The following is a 10,576-nucleotide window of genomic DNA, read 5'->3' as shown; positions in this document are numbered from 1 at the left end:
TAGTTTTATGGAGTAATAAGGAATTGTACATAGACTATTGTAGCTTGTAAACTTGAATTTTAAGTTATATATTTCTATAATAAGTAGTACCGTATTCTTAATAAGTTGTTTTTAAGAACACTAAAATATATAGATTGCAAATCATATAGAAATCGTAAAAACCCAGTTTTTCATGTATAGTTTTATAGATGAAACAACAATTTGAAAACCTAACTAGAGAAAATCAAGCAAAATCATCGAATGAGTTTTATTAAAAGCTATGACTCTTATAGTTTCACTTGTTATATTTTTGTGTAAGAGTTTGAATATGGTTTATGTATAAACATATTTTCGTATTCTTTTTCCATAACATTTCATCTATAAAATTATAGTCTTTGAACACTACATGTACTTTGTATGTGTTCTCTCAACATACAAACCGATTTATACGATTTTTAACTTTTAAACGTTTTACATATCATGATTTGGACATATAAAAAACTGGTTTATTTATTTTAAATGATTAGTTCTGAAATTATTGTATTTCATTATTTTAATATTCGGATATTAAATAACCGACACAAACAGTTGAGTTTGCAGATTTATATATGGCATCCATGAGAGATGGTAGCTAACTAGCTCAAGACAATGTCTTCTCTCCTACACGACTACTACCTCCTTTGTTTCTTTGCATTCACTAACTGTCTTTATACTTCTTATGCATTTCGAATGGATTTCACTTGGTTTTAAGACTAAGAAGAACTTACCACCCTCTCCACAAATGCTTCAGTTGATCATGAAAAACCTCTACCAACCAGGCTCCAGTCCTCATCGCTCTCTACAAACCTTGTCCCAGAAACATGGTCCAATTATGTTGATGCACCTTGACAGAATACGGGTTTTGGTAGCCTCTTCCAAATGACACCTTCAAGAAACTCATCAATCTCTTTTGCAACTTTATGTGCTTCATCTTCTAAACCACTCAATCCATGGAATGTAACTCGTAACGCTAAAAAGACTAAGCACCCGCACAAACCTCTGCAACAAGTCCATGAAATATAAGCCGCGGTACGTTCTCCCCAGGACAACCTCACAAACTGTGTTATTAACAAGCCAAAAGATCAACTCGCTCAAATCAATTACGGAACCTGGATTTCTTTCAATCATTCCAATCATAAGCGCCCCTTCTTTTTCCCTCACTTGTTGGAATGATTGGACTCGTGTGTTATTTAGAAGGTGGACCATTGCAAGGCTCTTCACCTGCCTCCAGTATTCTCCGTAACCAGAAAACGTTATGTCACTGGAACCATACACAAGAATGTCAGGAATAGTTAATTTAGGTCGATTAGCGAATTTTTGATCATGGGTTTTCATAATCTCTCTCGCTGCTTCTTACCCTTCACACGGACACCGTTAAAGCCGTTATCTTGGTAAGATTTCTCTGCCATCTGTTTGGATTGGAATTAAGAGCTTATTATTGAACTTTACGTATATGCCTCAACCATGGTCGACCTTATTATTGAACTGACCAGTCAAAACATGTCACAAAAAGTCATTATGGTGTAACCCTTTTTTGGGAGTTTTTGCCTTTTATAGATTTTAACCTGAAAAATATAATATTTTTCTTCAAAATGAAATTTCTACAAATAAAACATTAATAAAAAAAATATTATACTGAATTATAAAAGAAACATACATCTTCAAAATAAAATTAAGAAAGTTGAAAAATAGTTAAACAAGTCCATCAATAATAGATAAAACGTTGATCAAATCGAAGAACGAGTTGTAATTTGAGATTTTTCTATTGTTAACGGATTTAGGAAACGCAAACGATGTAGAAGTGAAAACTACAAACTTATTATATTAGACGATTTTTTAAAATTGGGTCATAAGAGTTGAGTCAACAACATGGAAAATAAATATAAATAATAAATTCAAACCGCACACTGAATCAGACGAGCGGTTTGACTATTTTCCAGACTAGACCAAACTGGCAAACCGTGCAAACTATCAAAAACGGTCTAATTTGACTTGATTTGACCTGTTTCGATCGGTTTAAGGGTCCTAAGGTCTTGTAGGTTATAATAGAACACCCTAACTATGTTATTAAGATGACAATTTTTAAACTATAAACACTACTAGAAAACTAAGTGTCAATGACAAATCTAATAACTACAACCTCAATCTCACAACAAATCTAATAACTACCTGGCAAATAAGTATATGAAACGTACCCTTATGGTAATGGTACTAATCACTAGAAGATGTGCAAAACTTAGGCTGTACTTTTGAATTTACAAGAGTTTGCTTTGGAAAAGCACTTGATCACCATTAAAGATTGTTTTTCTTGTAGGATATGATTATTGGTGGAACCGATACTACATTTACAAGTTTAGTTGGTCAATCAGCGAGCTATTGAGACACCCAAGAGTAATGAAAGAACTACAAGAAGAAGTATCTGCAGTAGGACAAGGAAGACCCATGATTCTTGAGAAGGATTTAAAGAAAATGCAGTATCTCAAAGCCACCATCAAAGAAACCTTGCGGTTATATCCTCCACTTCCACTACTTATTCCTCGAGAACCAACACAAGATGTCAAACTAATGGGATACGATATTCCAATGGGCACACAAACAATTATCAATGCTTGGGCCATAGGAAGAGATCCTACGTTATGGGAAGAACCAGAGAAGTTTTGGCCAGAAAGGTTCTTGAACAGTTCCACCGACTATAAAGGTCTTCATTTTGAGCTGCTTCCTTTTGGTTCTGGACGAAGAGGATGTCCAGGAATTCAATTTGCTATAGCTATCTATGAACTAGCATTAGCTAATGTGATATACAAGTTTGACTTGGCATTACCAAATGGAGTCAAAGGCAAGGATTTGGACATGAGTGAGACAGTTAGCAGCATTACACTAAATAAGAAGTCTCCTTTACTTGTTATGGCAACTTCTCGTTTCTAGTTATTGTTCATAGTATGTAAATTTAATGATGATGATTTCATGATGGATGCAATGTATATTGTTTATATATGTTCAATAAATGGTGGATTGGTATTTGGAGATAGTCGTAAGATATTCATGTTGAAAAAAAATCATCAAAGATAAAACCTTTGTTTTTAATCTTTATTAATAAAGTTTAAATCTTTGTTCCAAACAACTATAAAAATAAAAACTTTATAATTAAGGAATGTAACTTTAATATCCGGAATCCAAAAACACCCTAAATTGATCAATGCCACGCAGATTGAATCTATCATCCACGATAGATTCAATGAAAAAAAGGATTAGAAGCAGAGTTGTTCACTTAGTGAATAGGAAATAAATACAGTACACGAAAAGTAAAACCAACCTGATTAAATTGTCGTTGAAGCGGAATCTGCACGGTAAAATCTGTCCTTAAAGGTTTTATATGACTCTTGTATGCTGTGAGTTTACTAGTCGCACAACCCCAGGAGTTGATGCACAATCGGGTTTCGTTTATCAACAACTTTGATAACAAAAACGAAGTCAAGGTGGATGCAAAATGTTGGTAGAAAGAATCGAATGAAGCAGAAAATCGAGAGAGGAAACTGTTTTCTCTGTGTTTTTATGGGTGGCTTTAACCCAGTATTTATACCGGTTGAAAACCCTAAACCCACGATTTTTATCCCCTAAATTTCCGATGATCATGGGTTAGTAGGAGGATAATCCTCCAACAATAAATATCTCTAAAAACGTGTTTAAATCGGTTTAAAAACCGATTTTTATTCTGTTTAAACCCAATCCGATAGTTAGCTATCCATCTCTCTAATCTATACCTAAAAGATACTCGGGAGCTCAAGGCGAGGCTCCTTCTACTCCGATGTAGTGTGCGAAGTGAAAAGTGCACCTCCTCGCACTAGTTTTGTGAATTCTGGGCTCGCACCCTCGGCCACGGCCATGCACGCGTGGGTGTTAGGTCTTCCACTCATGACCCCCACCATGAGTCTACCAATTTGTTCAAAGCCCAATGGAAAAGAAAGTCTTATTAATCTCTCCAATAATTGCCTATCTACCAATGTGGGATGGAAGATAAACTTCCAACCTCACTAAAATTTCCAACAATCCCCCACCAGGTTGGAAAGTCTTCTGACATTCATAGTAGATAATGTTACAGTGGTGTCACTGAGATTAAACCTTGTTTGATGTATGTTAGAACTCTATCTGTAAAAGTGTAAGTAAGAAACCTCTTACTCTAGTCAAATAGGACTTAAGTCTTAGAAGTTGTCTAGACCAAGAGCTCAGATGTAGGTCACCAAAAGACAGAGCTCTCTTTCATACAGAGCAAGAGCCTCGCATGCAGAGTCCGTGCTCAAACAGAGGAAGATCAAGTCTTAAGCGCCAAAAAGCTTAAAGACTTGATGCAGAGCGGACACTCCAGACACAAAGCCTCTACACTACACATGCAGAGCCTATGGGTTTACTTCTCCCTTAGTTTGCGCATAAGCGATTTTAGTCTTATTTCCAAGTCTCCATTCAAAATCTGCCACGTACACAGAAGCCGTTCCACATTCCAAGGAACGTGAAAGGCAGAAGACTCTGAACAATAAGTCAGAGTTTGAAGTCTAGTTTATAGGAGATTCTGTTTGTACCTGGATGTATAAAAGGAGGTGTCCTCCTTGGGTTCGATTGACCCCGAAATTGCCAAATTTCTTATACGCTCAGATTATAGAGTATTCTTGTGAGAACCAATTATTAGTTGAGAGTTTATTTGTATTCTCTTCTTCTAATAAACGCAACCCGTTTATTCAATCTAGTTTTCATTCATATATGTTTTTATTTAAATTTGTTAATCAATTCCAGTTACACAGTAGTCGCTTCCATTCCTACTCTGTTTATACTGTGTTTCTTGATACTTAAGAGGATACTGGGTTCCTACAATTGGTACAGAGCCTGCTAATCAGTCAATTGATTAGTCGATCTATATCCAATAGGATAATTCTCGTTTGTTGGTTGATTGTTTTTCCTTAAAACGATTTTCATTCCATATCTTAGATCAAATTTTTTTCAAAAAACAATTGCTTTTCGTGTTCTCCAAGACTGCTAGTCTTTAAGCTCATGTTTTTCTTAAATCTTCGAACTTCTCATTTGTTTTCTCTATAAAACAACTTTACAATGTCAAATCAATCCTGGAACTCGATGTACAGTGTCGGTTCCCTCACAAAACCTCCTACTCTCATTCGGGATGAATATCCCCAATGGAAAATTAGGATGATAAACTTCTATGAAGGTCTCGACCTTGAACTCTATGAATCCATTTTAAATGGTCCCTATGCCGATGACCTTAATTCCTAGGATTCCACCTGCTGGCGATACGGTCGAAGTTCCTGCAAGGCGTATTCCCAAACTCTGAAGAGAGTGGGATGATGAAGATAAGAGAAGGGTGGAAGTCGATCAATAATCCAGAAGGCTTTTGATTATGGCTCTCCTAAATGAAATCTTCCAATCTATGGATGCCTATGAATCCGCTAAGGATTTACGGGATCAATCGGCGAATCAACTTGAAGGCGGGATAAAAAAATGAAGAAGAACAGACGTAATCAATGTCTAAATGAGTACAACAGCTTCAAGGCCATCCCTGATGAGTCTCTCGAGCAAACTTATCATCGTTTCAATACGCTAATCAATAAGTGCAAAAAGTGCGATGTGATTAGAACACAAGAAGAGAACAATATACTCTTCTTGAAGGGATTAAAAGATGAATGGGCAAACCTGTCCATGTCCCTTCAAGCCAACCAAGATTTGGAACAGTGGACGTTGCATGACGTCTACGACACCCTGCAGGCGCAAGAACAAGAGGTTCAGAAGAACAAGGTCTCTCTAGGAGGACCCCTAGCTCCTGTCTCTGACTCCAAAGAGACTGGTTCTAGCGTGTCATCAAGAGAGAGGAGATCAAGAGACGAAAGAGGAAGAGGGAAGAAGGCTTTTGTCATAGAGAGCAATGAAGAAGATAGAGCTTCTAGCTCTGTTGATGATGACATCAGTTCATTCGCACATTCCTTGGCACTCATAACCAAGGAATTTAATAGAAAGTTTGGCAGAAAGTTGCTTGACAAGAGAGGAAGCGGGAATGAGAGAAGAGACAGAGGAAAAGACAGAAAGTATGAACCAAAGAACCCTCTTTCTCAATTGATCAAGAAGGAGGAAGAACAGCCTGAGATGAAGAAGCATGAAGTCAGATGCTTCAAATGTGGAAGGATGGGCCACTATTCTAAAGAGTGTAAAGGCCCTCTAGTCAAGGACGAGTTGAACTACAAAAACAAAAATAAGTAAAACCGACCTCATAGGAGCCTTATGACCGAACAAGAGAATTGGGTCTCTAACTCTACCTCAGATGAAAAGGACCAAGCCCACTTCTGTGGAATGGCTGTTGATCACGATGCAGAAGAGTCTATATCCGGCTCCAACTCTCAGGTATGCTCTACTTTTGGCTATTCCCATTCTGAACTAGAGCAAAACATCTCTATTTTAACCCAAGATTTTGTTAAACGACAACAGAAGCTCTCTAATGAAAAGGCAAAAAGAAAAGCTTTATAAAAACAAAAGAATTTCTTGAAAGAGAAACAGAGCTTCTAACTGTAGAAAAAGATGAGCTCTCTGTGGCAAAAGAGAAATTTTGAAAACCAAACTCTCCACATAAAATGTTTTGAAAATAGAGTGCTCTTAGCTGAAGAACGCTATACAAAAAAAAAAAGATAAGGGAATAATAGAGAAATAGCGTGATAGACTAAATTCCTTAGCCCTTAAAAATTAATTTCAAAAGGAAAGTGAATTCTTACACCAGAGGTTACAAAGAAAAGAGCTATTGATTAAAAAAAAATACCAAGATGCTTAGCAGGTGTACGAAAARATAAATTCTCAATAGGATAAAGCAGGAATATGTTATATAGACCTAGACCTTACCTGGAAGAATAGACCTACTCTTGAGTCAGTCTTTTGTTTAGGGGCAAAACAAAAACCCAATTTGCCGGTTCTGCCTAAAACATCACCTTTCAAAAGAATTAAACTTGAATATGGGGCCAGAGCAAGAAAGCTCAAATTTGAAAACATCTCTTACTCTTCCAAAAGTACGCATCAATCGAAACCAGTTGACTTGAAAAGCATACAGAAGAGATTTCTAGCTTTGGCACCCACAATCATGAGTGTTCAAAGCAAAAAGGTGATGAAATCAAAATTGAACCAAAAGAAACCAAGAGTGCATCGAAAGATGATCTTTTCAAAAATCTTGATCCAAAGTTGATGGATGAGTTCACAGAAAAGGTGAGATAAGTTTTTGAGTAAGATCTGCTTGAGGTCTTGAATCATCCATCCGTGTCTCAGCAAAACAATCTAGAAGGAAATTCCAATGAAACTTTTGCAAGTTCCTCATCGATGCAAAAGAAGGGCGAAGGCATCGATACATGTCTACAGAGATCTCATGATCTCAATGAAACCTCCACCACTCGAAGTCCACAAAGATATTTTCTTGACTCTAACTCTGAATCAGAGGTGGACTCTAGTGCGGAGCAGATTGAGACTGAGACAGTGATGCCCGGACCAGAAGTTCACAAACTTCCAAATGGGATCCCGAATACACTTGTTCCAACAATGGAGCAGAAGAAAGGATTCCATATGTCCAGACTTCATGGACATGTGTTTGAAATACAAGTCTTCTCTTGAGCAAGAGAAAGAAAATAAGGCTAAGGAACTTAAATCTATCACCTCTGCATCTAAATTTCTAAAGTCTAGATTTCAAAAGCCTATAAAGTTCACTCCGGAACATAAAGGAAAGTTTGCATCTAATTTTAAATTCAATTCTTCTGTTTCAAAGAGGCCTCTGAAGGTGAAGGGAGAAAAAGTGAACAAGAAAGGCAGGCAAAGAAGACAAAGGCTGATCTCAATAAATAACCGAGACTAGATAGGGAGTTCATTCGAACCAACAATGCTAGGAATGAATGTAATAATAAAATAAGGTTTTATGAATCCAGTGAATTATTTTGTCACCAAAAATGTGTTCACAATTGCAAATGTATTGCTATGTTGCAGCAATTAAAGCAACACCTTTCTAGCCCCAATTGCATTCTCTCTGGGTCACCTAAGAATAAATCTAAAAGGACCCAGAGCAAGCAATATCCTAAGGTTAAATCTGGCAACCCAGACCCCATGTCCGGTAAATCAGGTGTTGAGGCAGACCCTTCCCCATGCCAAAATCTGAGACTCCTAAGCCTAATGATCGAGGACCCATTATGAAATGGGTACCTAAATCTCTCTAATTTGTTTTGCGGAAGCTGCATGTGCACATCTGGTACCTTGAATCCGGATGCTCATGACACATGACCGACAACAAAGAGTTGCTCTCCTTCTTCAAAGACAAATCTGGAGGACGGGTAACTTTTGGCGACAACATGCAAGGGCAATTTAAAGGCTATGGAGATCTCCATCAAGGTAAGGTCTCCGTCTCTGGAGTTGCTTATGTTTCTGGGCTTAAGCATAACCTCCTAAGCATAAGTCAGCTTTATGATTCTGACTATAATATCAAGTTCCAAAAGGATTCTTGTTCAATATTGTCAGAATCTGGTCCAAAACTGCTAAGAGCCAATTGTAAAGGCCATCTGTACCTTATGAAATTCTCACTTAGAGATGACTGTGAGACACTCTGTCTCATGTCTCGCAAGTGTGAAGAAGCATGGCTCTGACAACACAAGCTTTCTCTTCTAAATTTCTCAAATATAGAGAAACTTGTGAAAATAATTTGGTTGACGAACTACCAATAATAAAGTTCGAAAAGGACCATCTCTGTCCCGTTTGTGAAATGGGAAAACTTAAAAGAGCACCCCATAAGGCAAAGAAAAATGTGTCCTGCATCAGACCTCTACATATGCTTCACGTGGACCTCTACGGTCCAATCTTTATGCAGAGTCTGTCTGGCAAGAAGTATATGTTAGTGCTTATTAATAAATTTACAAGATTATATTTGGATTGAGTTTGTAAGATAGAAGTCAGATGTCCCAGAGCTGCTGATCAAGCTTATGACCAAGATTCAAGTCCTTCTACAGAGCAAAATTCAAAAGATGAGGATTGACAACGGTACAGAGTTCAAGAATGCAAAGATTGACGCGTACCTTGACAAAGAGGGAATATCCCAGGACTTATATGCTGCAAGAACATCACAACAAAATGGTGTTATAGAAAAGAAAAACCGAACCTTCGTTGAAGCTGCAAGAATGATGCTTGCAACCTTTGGTCTTCCAACCCACTTTTGGGCAGAAGCGATCTCGACCGCTTGCTTTACTCAAAATAGAGCAACCTTGGTTAAGAGACATTTGAATACCCCTTACGAACTAATCAACCAAAGAAATCCTAATGTTAAATTTTTACATGTCTTTGGTTACAGATGCTTCATCCTGAATGATTGTGAGCATCTTGGGAAGTTCGAAAAGAAGGCTAATGAAGGCAAATTTCTTGGATACTTTACTCACTCCAAGGCCTACAGAGTCTCAATCTACGAATGAAGACGGTCATGGAAAGCATCAATGTCTCGTTCGGTGATAAAGAACAAACGACTTCATAGTACTTCAGCTTTGGAGTCAAGCTTAACCCAATGACTTCCAATTCTTCATCAAGTCAAGGGAATTGGAACTCAGGAAGCTTTTTGAAGACTTCCTTGGTGATGAAGACATCTATGCATGTGCACCCAGAGATGCCTCTACATGTGTTCAAGAAGATCCACAGACGTCAAGAACAATCAACTATGACCCTTACAACATCTCTACTCCCTCAAACGATCAAACGGATACAACACAGAGCCTTCAAGCTCTGGATCAAAGCCCAGTCCATTAGAGCCAGAGAACGTTACCATTGTCTCTGAACCTGGTTCCTCTATACCATCATCCGAGGGGGAGTAAGAAGAGCCATCATCACCAACCACGAGCCAAATGCCAAAAATTCCAGAGGAGCAAGATCCCACGACTTCAACATCTGTGCAAGCTCCCATAACAAAATGGACTAAAGACCATCCCGCTCATCAAATCATTGGTGAACCTTCCAGTGGGGTAAAGACAAGAGTTGCCACAACCAATGAATGTTTATTCGTAAGCTTTCTAAGAATGGTAGAGCCTAAGAAAGTTCATGAAGACCTACAAGACCCTACTTGGGTAGACTTCATGCAAGAAGAGCTCCAACAATTCGAAAGAAACAAGGTATGGACTTTCATTTCTTTACCAAATGATACAATTGCTATTGGTACCAAGTGGGTTTTCAAGAATAAGAAGGATGAGGATGGTACAGTAGTAAGAAACAAAGCAAGGCTTGTTGTAGAAGGCTACTTTCAGGAAGAAGGCATAGACTATGACGTGACCTTTGCACCAGTTGCAAGGCTAGAAGCTATATGCCTATTTCTAGCCTTCTCTGCACATAAAGGGTTTCGAGTCTATCAAATGGACATAAAGTCATCCTTTCTGAATGGCAAGCTAAAGGAGGAAATCTATGTGCAGAAACCTCTGGGGTTTGAGAGGTCTACACACCCAGAGTATATCTACTACCTAGACAAAGCTCTATATGGACTTAAACAAGCTCCAAGAGCCTGGTATGAACGTCT

General features: G+C 37.9%; 1 pseudogene; it reads left to right on the top strand.

Moving 5' to 3' along the window:
• The first annotated feature begins 610 nt into the window (after positions 1–610).
• Positions 611–2,943, top strand: LOC112502866 (annotated as a pseudogene).
• Positions 2,944–10,576: the final 7,633 nt, after the last annotated feature.

Source organism: Cynara cardunculus, unplaced genomic scaffold (genome assembly GCF_001531365.2).
Source record: "Cynara cardunculus var. scolymus isolate 2C unplaced genomic scaffold, CcrdV1 Un_Scaffold_2092, whole genome shotgun sequence".
Taxonomy (NCBI): Eukaryota; Viridiplantae; Streptophyta; class Magnoliopsida; order Asterales; family Asteraceae; genus Cynara; species Cynara cardunculus.
Note: the sequence above shows the minus strand (reverse complement) of the source record. Positions and strands in the feature narration are given on the sequence as shown.